At 41.0% G+C, this 16,332-nt stretch overlaps 1 protein-coding gene across 3 annotated transcripts in view; it reads left to right on the forward strand.

Moving 5' to 3' along the window:
- LOC128693916 (probable serine carboxypeptidase CPVL) overlaps positions 1-16,332 on the forward strand; it is an 80,477-nt gene that overhangs the window by 11,972 nt on the left and 52,173 nt on the right. Inside the window, exon 1 of one of the 3 annotated variants that reach the window (XM_070090829.1) lies at positions 3,532-3,671. The exons of 1 other annotated variant lie outside the window; for it this stretch is intronic. The gene's annotated coding sequence lies outside the window, so the exon portion shown is untranslated. Of the gene's footprint in view, positions 1-3,531; positions 3,672-3,985; positions 4,212-16,332 lie in introns of those variants that run through there. One more of the 3 variants, XM_053783807.2, reaches the window with a different exon arrangement.

Raw genomic sequence — 16,332 nt, forward strand, 5'->3', positions numbered from 1 at the left:
CAATCACGACAAGTTACAAAGGTATTTACAGATTACAGAGGTACGTAATGGGTCCAGGGACTGGGCCCCCAAAGTTTTGATAGCTGAACTAGGTACAAAGGTAATGAGCTCACAAGTTACAAAGGTAATGAATTGTGTAAGAATGGTTACTTACGTTTATACATGGCTACAATCATGAACAAATTATAGTGTAATGAGCAATTCACACTTCCACACCCGGTCACAACTGTAATGAGTTATTGGTGCAAATATTGATTGTTGAGTCACATACACACACACACACACACACACACACACACACACACACACACACACACACACACACACACGCACAGGTACACGCACACACACACACACACACACACACACACACACACACACACACACACACAGGCTGCAGACCTGGTCCAGCAACTGGCTCCTGGAGTTCAATCCCACCAAGTGCAAAGTCATGAGGATTGGGGAAGGGCAAAGAAGACCGCAGACGGAGTACAGTCTAGGGGGCCAGAGACTACAAACATCACTCAAGGAAAAAGATCTTGGGGTGAGTATAACACCAGGCACATCTCCTGAAGCGCACATCAACCAAATAACTGCCGCAGCATATGGGCGCCTGGCAAACCTCAGAACAGCATTCCGACATCTTAATAAGGAATCGTTCAGGACCCTGTACACCGTGTACGTTAGGCCCATATTGGAGTATGCGGCACCAGTTTGGAACCCACACCTAGCCAAGCATGTAAAGAAACTAGAGAAAGTGCAAAGGTTTGCAACAAGACTAGTCCCAGAGTTAAGAGGTATGTCCTATGAGGAGAGGTTAAGGGAAATCAACCTGACGACACTGGAGGACAGGAGAGATAGGGGGGACATGATAACGACTTATAAAATACTGAGAGGAATTGACAAGGTGGACAAAGACAGGATGTTCCAGAGACTGGACACAGCAACACGGGGACACAGTTGGAAGCTGAAGACACAGATGAATCAAAGGGATGTTAGGAAGTATTTCTTCAGCCACAGAGAAATAGCAAACATCGAACTTAAGCTAAAGGAATTTTATAGGAGTCAGGAATCGCGGGAAGAACTAAAAGCCATAAACGAAATCGAAAGAAACCCAAAGTATTTCTTCTCCTATGCCAAATCAAAGTCGAGAACAACGTCCAGTATTGGGCCCTTACTTAAACAAGATGGGTCCTACACAGATGACAGCAAGGAAATGAGTGAGCTACTCAAGTCCCAATATGACTCAGTTTTTAGCAAGCCACTAACCAGACTGAGAGTCGAAGATCAAAATGAATTTTTTATGAGAGAGCCACAGAATTTGGTTAACACAAGCCTATCTGATGTTATCCTGATGCCAAATGACTTCGAACAGGCGATAAATGACATGCCCATGCACTCTGCCCCAGGGCCAGACTCATGGAACTCCGTGTTCATCAAGAACTGCAAGAAGCCCCAATCACGAGCCTTTACCATCCTATGGAGAGGGAGCATGGACACGGGGGTCGTCCCACAGTTACTAAAAACAACAGACATAGCCCCACTCCACAAAGGGGGCAGTAAAGCAACAGCAAAGAACTACAGACCGATAGCACTAACATCCCATATCATAAAAATCTTTGAAAGAGTCCTAAGAAGCAAGATCACCACCCATCTAGAAACCCATCAGTTACACAACCCAGGGCAACATGGGTTTAGAACAGGTCGCTCCTGTCTGTCTCAACTATTGGATCACTACGACAAGGTCCTAGATGCACTAGAAGACAAAAAGAATGCAGATGTAATATATACAGACTTTGCAAAAGCCTTCGACAAGTGTGACCATGGCGTAATAGCGCACAAAATGCGTGCTAAAGGAATAACAGGAAAAGTCGGTCGAGGGATCTATAATTTCGTCACTAACAGAACACAGAGAGTAGTAGTCAACAGAGTAAAGTCCGAGGCAGGCACGGTGAAAAGCTCTGTTCCACAAGGCACAGTACTCGCTCCCATCTTGTTCCTCATCCTCATATCTGACATAGACAAGGATGTCAGCCACAGCACCGTGTCTTCCTTTGCAGATGACACCCGAATATGCATGACAGTGTCTTCCATTGCAGACACTGCAAGGCTCCAGGCGGACATCAACCAAATCTTTCAGTGGGCTGCAGAAAACAATATGAAGTTCAACGATGAGAAATTTCAATTACTCAGATATGGTAAACACGAGGAAATTAAATCTTCATCAGAGTATAAAAACAAATTCTGGCCACAAAATAGAGCGAAACACCAACGTCAAAGACCTGGGAGTGATCATGTCGGAGGATCTCACCTTCAAGGACCATAACATTGTATCGATCGCATCTGCTAGAAAAATGACAGGATGGATAATGAGAACCTTCAAAACGAGGGATGCCAAGCCCATGATGACACTCTTCAGGTCACTTGTTCTATCTAGGCTGGAATATTGCTGCACACTAACAGCACCTTTCAAGGCAGGTGAAATTGCTGACCTAGAAAATGTACAGAGAACCTTCACGGCGCGCATAACGGAAATAAAACACCTCAATTACTGGGAGCGCTTGAGGTTCCTGAACCTGTATTCCCTGGAACGCAGGCGGGAGAGATACATGATTATATACACCTGGAAAATCCTAGAGGGACTAGTACCGAACTTGCACACGAAAATCACTCACTACGAAAGCAAAAGACTTGGCAGACGATGCAACATCCCCCCAATGAAAAGCAGGGGTGTCACTAGCACGTTAAGAGACCATACAATAAGTGTCAGGGGCCCGAGACTGTTCAACTGCCTCCCAGCATACATAAGGGGGATTACCAACAGACCCCTGGCAGTCTTCAAGCTGGCACTGGACAAGCACCTAAAGTCGGTTCCTGATCAGCCGGGCTGTGGCTCGTACGTTGGTTTGCGTGCAGCCAGCAGTAACAGCCTGGTTGATCAGGCTCTGATCCACCAGGAGGCCTGGTCACAGACCGGGCCGCGGGGGCGTTGACCCCCGGAACTCTCTCCAGGTAAACTCCAGGTAAACAGAGTAGTCAGGAAGTGGAATAGTTTGGGAAGCGATGTAGTGGAGGCAGGATCCATACATAGCTTTAAGCAGAGGTACGATAAAGCTCATGGTTCAGGGAGTGACCTAGTAGCGACCAGTGAAGAGGCGGGGCCAGGAGCTTGGACTCGACCCCTGCAACCTCAACTAGGTGAGTACACACACACACACGGACTCGACCCCTGCAACCTCAACTAGGTGAGTACACAGACACACAGACACACACACACACACACACACACACACACACACACACACACACACACACATACACACACACACAGACGAAATCGACCTGACGACACTGGAGGATAGGAGAGACATGATAACGACATATAAAATACTGAGAGGAATTGACAAGGTGGACAGACAGAATGTTCCAGAGATGGGACACAACAGCAAGGGGTCACAGTTGGAAGCTGAAGACACAGATGAACCACAGGGATGTTAGGAAGTATTTTTAAAGTCACAGAGTTGTCAGGCAGTGGAATAGTCTGGCTAGTGATGTAATGGAGGCAGGATCCATACATAGCTTTAAGGAGAGGTATGATAAAGCTCATGGAGCGGGAAGAGTGACCGAGTAGCGGCCAGGAGCCGTGAATCGACCCTTGCAACCACTACTAGGTGAGTACACACATACCTGTGGTAATTCTTTATTTACAGTGAGCAAAGTCAGGGTATTTTTCCAGAATGGTTTGTAGTATACCACTGTGGATAAAATACTTTGACATTTCTTGAACATTTCTGAGCGAGTTGTCTCTGAATTCATTAATTTTATCGCATTCTAGTACATAATGACGAAACCATGGAAGCCGTGCTAAGAATTAATGAGTCATCTTGCTAGTAACAAAGTGCTGGAAGAAACAAAGTAACAGACAAAAGGCTATGTTTATTCAGTAACTTAGAGTAGAGGGCAGAACCCAGATTAGTGACACACCATCAACATCAGTATTTGCAGACAATTCAAAACATGAGGAGGAATTTGATGCCTTCTTTTAATAATCACATATTTGTTAATGCCGTCTTTGGCAACGAAACGGCTTTTTATATGGCCTTTAAAAGTTTGGCTTTACCTTGTAAAGTAAACCTGGCAACCTTGTAGTGTGACCACACCGGTACCAGTCAGGGACTCTGGAGGACTCTTGTCTTGCTCGCACAACACTGGTAAATATTCAATTCAATTCAAGTTTATTCTCTATAATGGTTACAATGTGGGGTTTACTGGTTTTGGGTATTTTGTGGTTTACATGTTATAAAATACTAATTACAGAGGGGGCCACTAGGACACCTAGCATGGCTAGGCATTTCGAGCAGACCTAGATTAATTCTTAACATTAAGTCCTTACAGATACTAGGAGGAACATTGTATTGCGCTCACAACACTGGTAACCAGGAGTATTGTTCTAACAACACTGGTAACCAGGAGTATTGTTCTAACAACACTGGTAACCAGGAGTATTGTTCTAACAACACTGGTAACCAGGAGTATTGTTCTAACAACACTGGTAACCAGGAGTATTGTTCTAACAACACTGGTAACCAGGAGTATTGTTCTAACAACACTGGTAACCAGGAGTATTGTTCTAACAACACTAACCAGGGGTATTGTTACTAATAATGGTAACCAGGGGTATTGTTAGTAACGATGGTAACCAGGGGTATTGTTAGTATGGTGGTAACCAGGGGTATTGTTAGTAACGATGGTAACCAGGGGTATTGTTACTAATAATGGTAACCAGGATTGTTCTAACAACACTGGTAACCAGGAGTATTGTTCTAACAACACTGGTAACCAGGAGTATTGTTCTAACAATACTGGTAACCAGGAGTATTGTTCTAACAACACTGGTAACCAGGAGTATTGTTCTAACAACACTGGTAACCAGGAAGACTAGTGTCTTGCTCTAACAACACTGGTAACCCTATATTTACGCTCTTAATAATAATAATATTTATTTTTATAAGTACGTATATGTACATGGTATACAGGCCTAGCAGACATCAGTGACATACTACTTGTTCTACATAACATTTCGGGCAAATTAGGTTAGTTTTCTCCCCAGAATGTGACCCACACCATTTGACTAACACCCAGGTACCTATTTTTATGATGAGTGAACAGGGACAGCAGATATCTTAAGGAAATACATCCAAATGTTTCCACCCATACCGGTGATCGACCCCCAGACCTCTGTGTGTGAGCTGAGAGCGCTAGCAATCAAGCAAATAGTGTTCTGGCTCATTTCTTTGACACCCGCTATAAACTTTAGTTTACTAAAGTTATCCAGGATGTTAGCTTGGATTAAGTAAATTTATTTAGGCACAGGTACACATAAGTACAATTATCATACATAGTGTAAATTATCTATGGTAACACCAAAAAAAGTAAGTGACTTATTTCTGCAGGATGAATACTTGGCACATTTTTGGGGGATTATCCTAGGTAATTTACACATATGTTATTATGTATGATAACTGTACTTGTGTGTACCTGCACCTAAATAAACTTTTCTTAGTTTGACTCCTGGCTTATCTCTTCAAAGACCTACACTTAGTGTTCAGAACATCCACACCTACTACTCTGCAGTCTACATTTACTGAACTATAAATTGTAATATTAACCCTGAATTAAAACACTTTCTTGATAGTTGTGACAGGACCCATAGGCATAATAATAGATACAAACATCTCTATGACATTCCTCGTGTCCGGCTAAATCTATACAAAAATTCAGTGTACATAAAAGGGCCTAAAATCTGAAATTCCCTGCCTGAAAACTAGAACTGCCGATTCAGCCACCATTTTCAAAAGCACCATAAAAAAACACCTCGTCTCCCTAACACAGCCCACTGGTAGCTAACCACATAAAAACTACCTTAGCTTGCACATATCTAAAACAAAATACAGATACACTTATTTGATATCTGTTACTTCCCCTAATTTACACTAATTTACACTAATGAATGTCAACATAAAATTCTGAATCTAGCTTTTATTTATTTATTTATTTATTTATTTAAAAATTTGAGCACACATACAGAGGTACAACAAATACAGGTAAGAGCAGTATGCCAAAGCCACTTATACTATGCATAGCATTACGGGCTGGCTTAAAATTACTTAAGATTAACTAAGCAATGATGAAATCAGTGATAAAACATTAATGTAAACAGGTTACTATAAAGCACAAGTGAGTATTACAAAGACAGGTCATATGGTTGTATGCATTGTTGTACATTCAGTAGAATGGAGTATTCTGTTAGGTAGTGTATTTAAAAAATAATAAAGTTAGATTGGGTTTTAGGTTTAACATTTATGTGATATAATTGTGAGAAACATTTAAGATATACAATTTATAAGGTTCAGTTATTCAGTATTTATTTGGTTTTGGGTGAGTAAGTGATCTTTGAGAAGAGACTTGAATTTATAAACAGGTAGTGTTTCTTTTATATTTACAGGTAATGAATTCCAGATTTTAGGGCCTTTTATGTGCATTGAGTTTTTACATAGTGTGAGATGAACACGAGGAACATCAAAGAGTGATCTGTGCCTTGTGTTATGGTCATGTGTTCTGTTGAGGTTGGCAAGGAGATGTTTGAGGGGAGGGTTAATATCAGAGTTAAGTGTTCTATGTATGTAATAGGTGCAGTAGTAAGTATGGATGTTTTGTATGGTGAGGAGGTTTAGTGTATTGAATATTGGTGGAGTGTGCTGCCTATAGTGAGAATTTGTTATCATTCTAACTGCATCATGTATCATGCCAAGATGAAACCATTTCCAATAATTCATAAACTAATTGTTAATTTTTTAAATGTGTTGAACAAAAACATAAAGTGGGACCAAGTAAACCAAGTCCTAACCGATATAAGCTGGGAAGATATACTAAGCAACACAGACCCAAACTTATGCCTAGAACAGATTAACTCGGTGGCACTCGATGTATGCACAAGGCTTATTCCTCTAAGAAAAAGGAGGAGTAGATGTAAAATAGAAAGAGACAGGCGCTCCCTTTACAGGCGACGGAAAAGAATAACAGAGCGGCTAAAAGAGGTCAATATATCAGAAATGCGCAGGGAGACACTGGTCAGAGAAATAGCAAGCATCGAACTTAAGCTAAAAGAATCCTTTAGGAGTCAGGAATCGCGGGAAGAACTAAAAGCCATAAATGAAATCGAAAGAAACCCAAAGTATTTCTTCTCCTATGCCAAATCAAAATCGAGAACAACGTCCAGTATTGGGCCCCTACTTAAACAAGATGGGTCCTACACAGATGACAGCAAGGAAATGAGTGAGCTACTCAAGTCCCAATATGACTCAGTTTTTAGCAAGCCGCTAACCAGACTGAGAGTCGAAGATCAAAATGAATTTTTTATGAGAGAGTCACAAAATTTGATTAACACAAGCCTATCCGATGTTATCCTGACGCCAAATGACTTCGAACAGGCGATAAATGACATGCCCATGCACTCTGCCCCAGGGCCAGACTCATGGAACTCTGTGTTCATCAAGAACTGCAAGAAGCCCCTATCACGAGCCTTTTCCATCCTATGGAGAGGGAGCATGGACACGGGGGTCGTCCCTCAGTTACTAAAAACAACAGACATAGCCCCACTCCACAAAGGGGGCAGTAAAGCAACAGCAAAGAACTACAGACCAATAGCACTAACATCCCATATCATAAAAATCTTTGAAAGGGTCCTAAGAAGCAAGATCACCACCCATCTAGAAACCCATCAGTTACACAACCCAGGGCAACATGGGTTTAGAACAGGTCGCTCCTGTCTGTCTCAACTACTGGATCACTACGACAAGGTCCTAAATGCACTAGAAGACAAAAAGAATGCAGATGTAATATATACAGACTTTGCAAAAGCCTTCGACAAGTGTGACCATGGCGTAATAGCGCACAAAATGCGCGCTAAAGGAATAACAGGAAAAGTTGGTCGATGGATCTATAATTTCCTCACTAACAGAACACAGAGAGTAGTCGTCAACAGAGTAAAGTCCGAGGCAGCTACGGTGAAAAGCTCTGTTCCACAAGGCACAGTACTAGCTCCCATCTTGTTCCTCATCCTCATATCCGACATAGACAAGGATGTCAGCCACAGCACCGTGTCTTCCTTTGCAGATGACACCCGAATCTGCATGACAGTGTCTTCCATTGCAGACACTGCAAGGCTCCAGGCGGACATCAACCAAATCTTTCAGTGGGCTGCAGAAAACAATATGAAGTTCAACGATGAGAAATTTCAATTACTCAGATATGGTAAACATGAGGAAATTAAATCTTCATCAGAGTACAAAACAAATTCTGGCCACAAAATAGAGCGAAACACCAACGTCAAAGACCTGGGAGTGATTATGTCGGAGGATCTCACCTTCAAGGACCATAACATTGTATCAATCGCATCTGCTAGAAAAATGACAGGATGGATAATGAGAACCTTCAAAACTAGGGAGGCCAAGCCCATGATGACACTCTTCAGGTCACTTGTTCTATCTAGGCTGGAATATTGCTGCACTCTAACAGCACCTTTCAAGGCAGGTGAAATTGCCGACCTAGAAAATGTACAGAGAACTTTCACGGCGCGCATAACGGAGATAAAACACCTCAATTACTGGGAGCGCTTGAGGTTTCTAAACCTGTATTCCCTGGAACGCAGGAGGGAGAGATACATGATTATATACACCTGGAAAATCCTAGAGGGACTAGTACCGAACTTGCACACGAAAATCACTCACTACGAAAGCAAAAGACTTGGCAGATGATGCACCATCCCCCCAATGAAAAGCAGGGGTGTCACTAGCACGTTAAGAGACCATACAATAAGTGTCAGGGGACCGAGACTGTTCAACTGCCTCCCAGCACACATAAGGGGGATTACCAACAGACCCCTGGCAGTCTTCAAGCTGGCACTGGACAAGCACCTAAAGGCAGTTCCTGATCAGCCGGGCTGTGGCTCGTACGTTGGTTTGCGTGCAGCCAGCAGCAACAGCCTGGTTGATCAGGCGCTGATCCACCAGGAGGCCTGGTCACAGACCGGGCCGCGGGGGCGTTGACCCCCGAAACTCTCTCCAGGTAAACTCCAGGTAACTACCTCACTTTTGTAAATTTAGCTACCTCACTTTAATACCAGTATGATTCATAACCTGTGTCAATATAGATTAAGAAATAGTATTAGGCTGCCCGAAATGCCTAGGCATACCTAGGCATACTAGTGGCCTTCTTTGTAATAAGTACTTTATTTTATAATTATCTTAAAATATGTAAATCACACATTGTAATCTATACAGAAAAATAAACACTTGAATTTGAATCTTATAAGAAATCACCCTTCAGTACCTGCCCGGTAAAGGGTTAATGCCAGTGAAGGGCTCTTGACCTGGGAACTGGAACTACCCTGGACCTTCTTGGATTTAACCTGATTGCCTCTCATTTCCATTTCAGTGGGCTGTAATGACCTCATAAGGGTTTAGAGCTTCCCCATGAATGTAACTTGGTTAAAATCAACACGTACAGTGAAACCTCAAATTTCGAACGTATCACTTATCGAACTCTTTTTTCGAACCAACTTTGTCCCCATTATCGAATTCGCCCCTATTTTCGAACCACTGGGTACTGAACCTGTCCGGCAACCCGCTCTGTCCACGTCCTCGCACAGGTGCCGTGAGCCAGTCTAGTTTTGTTGATGCTTGAGTGAGCACTAACCTGTGCTCTCATTCAAACATTTTACAATTATTTCATTGTGTTTAGTGCTTGTGGGACTGTGAAATAAGCTACCATGGGCCCAAAGAAACTTGCTAGTGGTACCCCTGTGGTAAAGAAAGTGAGAAACACCATAGATGTGAAGAAGGAAATAATACAGAGGTATGACAGTGGTGTGAGACTTGTTGAGCTTGCCAGGATGTATGGGAAAAACAAGTCAACCATCGGTTCTATCCTGGCAAAGAAAGAACAAATCAAGGAAGCTGATGTTGCAATGTCAGCATAGTTGTTCATCCCCTGTACAGTATATGTATACGTTATGAGTATCATAGTATCATCCATATTTTACATAGTTGACCCCTTGCTAGGCTCAGTGACTAGCATGTGTGACATCACTTGATGCCGCATGTGAGCGTGAGACTCGATGCATCTCCCTAACTTCACGCTTAGGTCTAAGAACAGGCAACACGGCAGGCTGGGCTCTCTTCTTCACACACACCTAATATAAGCGTTACCATCCAACAAGTGTGTTTACTTACAACCATCACATCTCCATGAACCCTCTCAATAAATGGTGTTAATATGCTAACCAAAAAAAGACCACAGACAATCGATCAGGTTGAGAAGTTGTTGCAGGTGTGGATTAAGAATAAAGAGATAGCAAGTGATAGTGTTTCAGAGACTATTATTTGCAAAAAAGTAAGGAAGTTGCATGCTGATCTGGTACAGAAAACTTCTGGAACCAGTGCTGATAGTGAATTTAAGGCCAGCAGAAGCTGGTTTGACAGAGAAGGGAAGTAACCCCAGAGAGGGCTTTGATACCTAAAGTCCTCATGGAGGGGGATTCTCCTTCCAAACACTAACCCCAACTCCCTCTCTCCTCCCTATCTTCCAGCTGCCATCACCAATCTTCAATAAAGGTAAAAATTTGAATTTATATGTTTATTTACATTTATTAATACATAATTGAACACTATATTTGTTGTGTGTATGTAAAACTGTAATTAATCTCTCTCTATAAAATGTATTTTTTTGTGAATATTTTTGGGTTTCTGGAAAGGATTAATTGTGCAGTATTTCCATTATTGCTTATGGGAAATATTGCTTCACTTTTCAGACTTATCGAATTTAGAACTAGCTCCTGGAACGGATAAGCTCGATATTTGAGATTCCACTGTACTACTTTATATATGTGTCCCTCTTACATTTGTGTCTTCGAAACTATTTTAAAAATGTTTGTTGTGCATACATGTAATATTTAAATTAAAACTTAATCTAGTGCCACTCCATCATTTACCTATTTTGCCTTTAAATCTGAACTCGTCCAACTTTAATCCATTTTTAGAGTTCTTTCTTGTTCAGATAAATAAGATCCTCAGCACCTGTTTATAGCCTTTATTCATACTTAGCTTCTACCTTTATACTTAAATAATTTCTGCCCAAAATGCTGTAAATAACAAGGGGCATTCTGTAAAATGGTTTATACATGTCTGTTTACCTTCTCCTGAGTGTATACTTATACTATACTTTATAGAATTAAAGTTGTTGTCATAATTCTACATCTTTCAAGGGGGTAAGTTCAGAGCTCCTAGGCTGTCTGTGTGTGAATGATAACTTATTCAGTGAACTAATTTTGCTGTCCTTAGTATTTTCTCTAATGTATTTAAAGTACATGTATATATGTATATGTATTGTCAGTTTTATGTGGTTAATGCAAGTTTTGCAAATGTGGTAATTACAGGTGTGGGATACTTAAATTTTAGTTTGGTTTAAAATCCCATTTTTTATATACACACTGTAAATAATAAAAAATTTTTTCATATACTTACTGTACTGTAAATACTTAACATTTTTGTCTTGCATATAAACAGTACGTATAGGCAAAATTACTAGATTTTTGCTTATCTGCAACATTTTTTTCTCTTAATACTCTATAACCCACAGGGATTAGCAGTTCTTTTAGTGATAATTATTTCTATGCATACAAGCCTTCCTATACATACATACAAGCCTTGTATCTCATAAATGTCAACCTGTGACCCAATCAAACTTTGTTACTATTTAACTTCATTACCTAACAGAATACTCCATTCTACTGATTACACAGCAACACAGTAAATGACCATATGACCTGTCTTTGTAATACTCATTTGTACTAAATTGTTATCTGTTTTACAATAATTTTTGTACCACTGAATATATCATTGCTTAGTTAATCTTAAGTTAATTTTAAGCCTGCCCATAATGCTCTGCATACAAGGGGCTTTGGCATGCTGCACTTCAAAAATTGTATTCCTTGTACTTCTCTGTGTACCGGGAGTTTACCTGGAGAGAGTTCCGGGGGTCAATGCCCCCGCGGCCTTGTCTGTGACCAGGCCTCCTGGTGGATCAGAGCCTGATCAACCAGGCTGTTACTGCTGGCTGCATGCAAACCAACGTACGAGCCACAACCCGGCTGGTCAGGAACCGACTTTAGGTGCTTGTCCAGTGCCAGCTTGAAGACTGCCAGGGGTCTGTTGGTAATCCCCCTTATGTATGCTAGGAGGCAGTTGAACAGTCTTGGGCCCCTGACACTTATTGTATGGTCTCTTAATGTGCTAGTGACACCTCTGCTTTTCATTGGGGGGATGTTGCATCGTCTGCCAAGTCTTTTGCTTTTGTAGTGAGTAATTTTCGTATGCAAGTTCGGTACTAGTCCCTCTAGGATTTTCCAAGTGTATATAATCATGTATCTCTCCCGCCTGCGTTCCAGGGAATACAGGTTCAGGAACCTCAAACGCTCCCAGTAATTGAGGTGTTTTATCTCCGTTATGCACGCCGTATCATGTTCAAATAAATAAATAAATAAATAAATGCACAGTGTTTAGGCTTAACAGTCTGATTGTTTTATTTTACGGTATTTTTTTTTTCCAACAAGTCGGCCATCTCCCACCTAGGCAGGGTGCCCCAAAAAGAAAGAAAAAATCAAGAAAAACAAATACTTTCATCATCATTCAACACTTTCACCGCACTTACACATAATCACAGTTTTTGCAGAGGCGCCCAGATACAACAGTTTAGAAGCATATATAAAGGTACAATATAAAAAGTGACCTGAAATAATACAATAAACTCCATATAGACTATAATATCAGGGCCCCTATTATATATATACCATCCTATTACGTACATATCCCTCCAAACTGCCAATATCCCCAACCCCTCCTCTAAAGTGCAGGCACTGTACTTCCTATTTCCAGAACTCAAGTCCGGCTAAGTAAAAATAACCGGTTTCAATGAATCCCTTCGCTTAATATTACCCTGCTCACACTCCAACAGCTCGTCAGGTCCCAAAAACCATTCGTCTCCTATCTAACACGCTCGTGCACGCTTGCTGGAAGTCCAAGCCCCTTGCCCACAAAACCTCCTTTACACCCTCCCTCCAACCTTTTCAAGGACTACCCCTACCCCACCTTCCTTCCCCTACAGATTTATACGCGCTCAATGTTATTCTACTTTGATCCATTCTCTCTAAATGACCAAATCACCTCAACAACCCCTCTTCAGCCCTCTAATACTTTTATTAACACCAAACCTTCTCCTAATTTCCAAACTTCAAATTCTCTGCATATTTTCATCACACATTACCCTTAGACAGGACATCTCCTCTGCCTCCAGCTACCTCCTTGCTGCAGCATTTACAACCCAAGCTTCACACCCATATAAGAGGGTTAGTACCACAATACTTTCATACATTCCTTTCTTTGCCTCCATTGATAACTTTTTTTTTTGTCTTCACATATACATACCTCAATGCACCACTTGCCTCTTTTCCCTCATCAATTATAAGGTTACCCTCATCCTTCATAAACCCATCCGCAGACACATCAACTCCCAAATATCTGAAAACATTCACTTCTTCCATACTTCTCTCCAGTGTGATATCCAATTTTTTAACCTCATCACCTTACTCTTATCTATATCCACTTTCAGCTTTCTACCTTTACACACCCTCCCAAACTCATCCACTAACCTTTGCAACTTTTCTTTAGAATCGCCCATAAGCACAGTATCATCAGCAAAAAGTAACTGTCAACTCCCATTTTGTATTTGATTCCCCATAATTTAATCCCACCCCTCTCCCCATTTACTTATTTTACAACCCCATCTATAAATATGTTAAACAACCACGGTGACATTACACATCCCTGTCTAAGACCTACTTTTACTGGGAAGTAGTCTCCCTCTCTTCTACACACCCTAACCTGAGCCTCACTATCCTCATAAAAACTCTTTACAGCATTAGTAACTTATTACCTATTCCATACGCTTGTAACATCTGCCACATTGCTCCCTTATCCACTCTATCATATGCTTTTTCTAAATCCATAAATGCAATGAAAACTTCTTTACCTTTATCTAAATACTGTTCACATATATGCTTCAATGTAAACACTTGATCTACACATCTGCTACCCACTCTAAAGCCTCCTTGCTCATCCACAATCCTACTCTTTGTCTTACCTCTAATTCTTTCAGTAATAACTCTACTGTACACTTTTCCTGGTATACTCAGTAAACTTATTCCCCTATAATTTTTTCAGTCTCTTTTGTCCCCCTTCCCTTTATATAAAGGAACTGTACATGATCTCTGCCCTAGGTACCTTCCCCTCTTCCATACATTTATTAAACAAAAATACCAACCACTCCAACACTATATCCTTCCCTTCTTTTAACATTTCTGTCATGATCCCGTCAGTTCCTGCTGCTTTACCCCCTTTCATTCTACTTAATGCCGCACACACCTCTCCCACACTCACATCCTGCTCTTGTTCACTCCTAAAAGATGTTATACCTCCCTGGCCAGTGCATGAAATGACTGCCTCCCCTTCTTCGTCGACATTTAAAAGTTCCTCAAAATATTACCGCCATCTACCAGATACCTCCAGCTCCCCATCTACTAACTCCCTTACTCTGTTTTTAACTGACAAATCCATTCATTCCTTAGGCTTTCTTAACTTGTTTATCTCGCTCCAAAATTTTGTCTTGTTTTCATTAAAATTTCTTGACAGTGCCTCTCCCACTCTATCATCTACTCTCCTTTTGCACTCTCTCACCACTCTCTTCACCTTTCTTTTACTCTTCATATGCTCTGCTCTTCTTATAACACTTCTGCTTTGTAAAAACCTCTCATAAGCTACCTTTTTCTCTTTTATAACACCCTTTACTTCATCATTCCACCAATCACTCCTCTTTCCTCCTGCATCCACCCTCCTATAGTAATTATTACAGGAAAAGGGGTTACTAGCTCATTGTTCCTGGCATTTTAGTTGACTTTTACAACACGCATGGCTTACGGAGGAAAGATTCTTATTCCACTTCCCCATGGATATAAAAGGAAAAGCAATAAGAACAAGAACTATTAAGATAAAGTCAAAGAAAACTCAGATGAGTGTGTATATATAAACGTATACATGTATTTGCAGTGTGACCTAAGTGCAAGTACTTAGAAGTAACAAGACGTACCTGAAATCTTGCATGTTTGAGAGAAAAAAAGACACCAGCAATCCTACCATCATGCAAAACAATTACAGGCTTTCGTTTTACACTCGCTTGGCAGGACGGTGGTACCTCCCTGGGTGGTTGCTGTCTACCAACCTACTACCTACAAGTATATGTATATGTATAATTATTTTTACAGCCTTAATACAAACTTGAGACTGCTGTCAATGTCTTGAGATAAGTAAGGAATTGTTTAAGACCTTAAGACTTTTCCAGAGGGGTGCCTTGAAGCAAGTGAGAGCTTATGATCCAAAGAAATTGGAGCTAACCTCTCTTTCCTTCGATCAAACCTGAGTTTTCCCTCACTCCCATTCCCTAAGTGCTGTATGACCTTTACCCTTCTTGATGGTGGTGAGGGATTCTTCATTCAAGGAATTGGACCTGATCAAACCTGATTGCCTCCCATTTCTCCAGACACTATAACCCCAGAGGGTTTAGTGCTTCCCCTCAATAATGTAATGTAATGACTCGTATTTTCACCATTTCCCAATAAATATACAGTATCATCAAAATCTTAGTACATAAGGTATTTGGTTGTTAGGCAGGTACTGCCAATATTCATTTTTTTTATGCCTTTGAATTTACAGGCTGAGCTGTTATTCTTCCTTGGCTCATTTCAAAGCTATCAGTACCTAATGTATAATACATAACATATGCCACTCCTTGTGGTGCAACTCATATGAGCTAATAAACACCCAGGCTCTTATTTACTGCTAGATGAACAAGGGGTACAACAGGAGTTAAGAGACATGCTTAAATGTCTTGACTCAAATTGGAAATGAACTTGGGTCATTTAGTTTTTAATCTGAACACACCCTCTGAGCAACAGATCACAGTAATACTCTTGTATGTATATGAAGACCTATCCTGTTTATAACTGATGTGTGATAAGATAGCATTGTGTGGCATGAATTTAAATTTGCCTTTGTATAAAGGCAAAGGGAACAAAAGAGAGTGTAAAAATTATAGGGGAATATGTCGGAGTGTGGAAATTAGGAGAAGGTGTGGAGTTAATAAAAATGTATTAGTCAGTGGGCT

The sequence above is a fragment of the Cherax quadricarinatus genome, chromosome 33, assembly GCF_038502225.1.
Source record: "Cherax quadricarinatus isolate ZL_2023a chromosome 33, ASM3850222v1, whole genome shotgun sequence".
Classification (NCBI taxonomy): Eukaryota; Metazoa; Arthropoda; class Malacostraca; order Decapoda; family Parastacidae; genus Cherax; species Cherax quadricarinatus.